Source organism: Ailuropoda melanoleuca, chromosome 16 (genome assembly GCF_002007445.2).
Source record: "Ailuropoda melanoleuca isolate Jingjing chromosome 16, ASM200744v2, whole genome shotgun sequence".
Taxonomy (NCBI): Eukaryota; Metazoa; Chordata; class Mammalia; order Carnivora; family Ursidae; genus Ailuropoda; species Ailuropoda melanoleuca.
Window position 1 is genome coordinate 47,725,699 of NC_048233.1, and position 423 is coordinate 47,726,121.

Sequence of the window (423 nt, forward strand, 5' to 3'; positions counted from 1 at the left end):
TCCCGGGAGGGCTCGGCCCCTACCGGAGCGATAAGGTGGATCGGCGCTTCCCACCCTGCCAGCTCCGCCCTCCCGGACACATTCCTGAGAAGCCCGACTCCCGGGACGCCGAGCAGGGCGCCGAGCAGGCAGGAGCGCGGCGCCACGGCCGCAGGGCAGGAGAGCAGAGCCGGGCCCGCACCCCCACCCGCCCCCCGCCCGCGCGGCGCCTCCGGGGCGGGGTCGCGGGCCNCGAGGCGCGGAGAAGCGGGAGGACCGCAGGGGCCAGGGACGGCAGCGGCCGGGGGGCGCACTCCTCCACACGTCTCCGCAGCGCCTGCCGAACGCTGCCTCCAGCGCCGCTACAAATGGCCGTCTGGGGGCCGGGCTGCTAGGCTGAGGTGCTGCATATGCATGAGGGGGCGGGGCGGGGGGGGGGGGGGC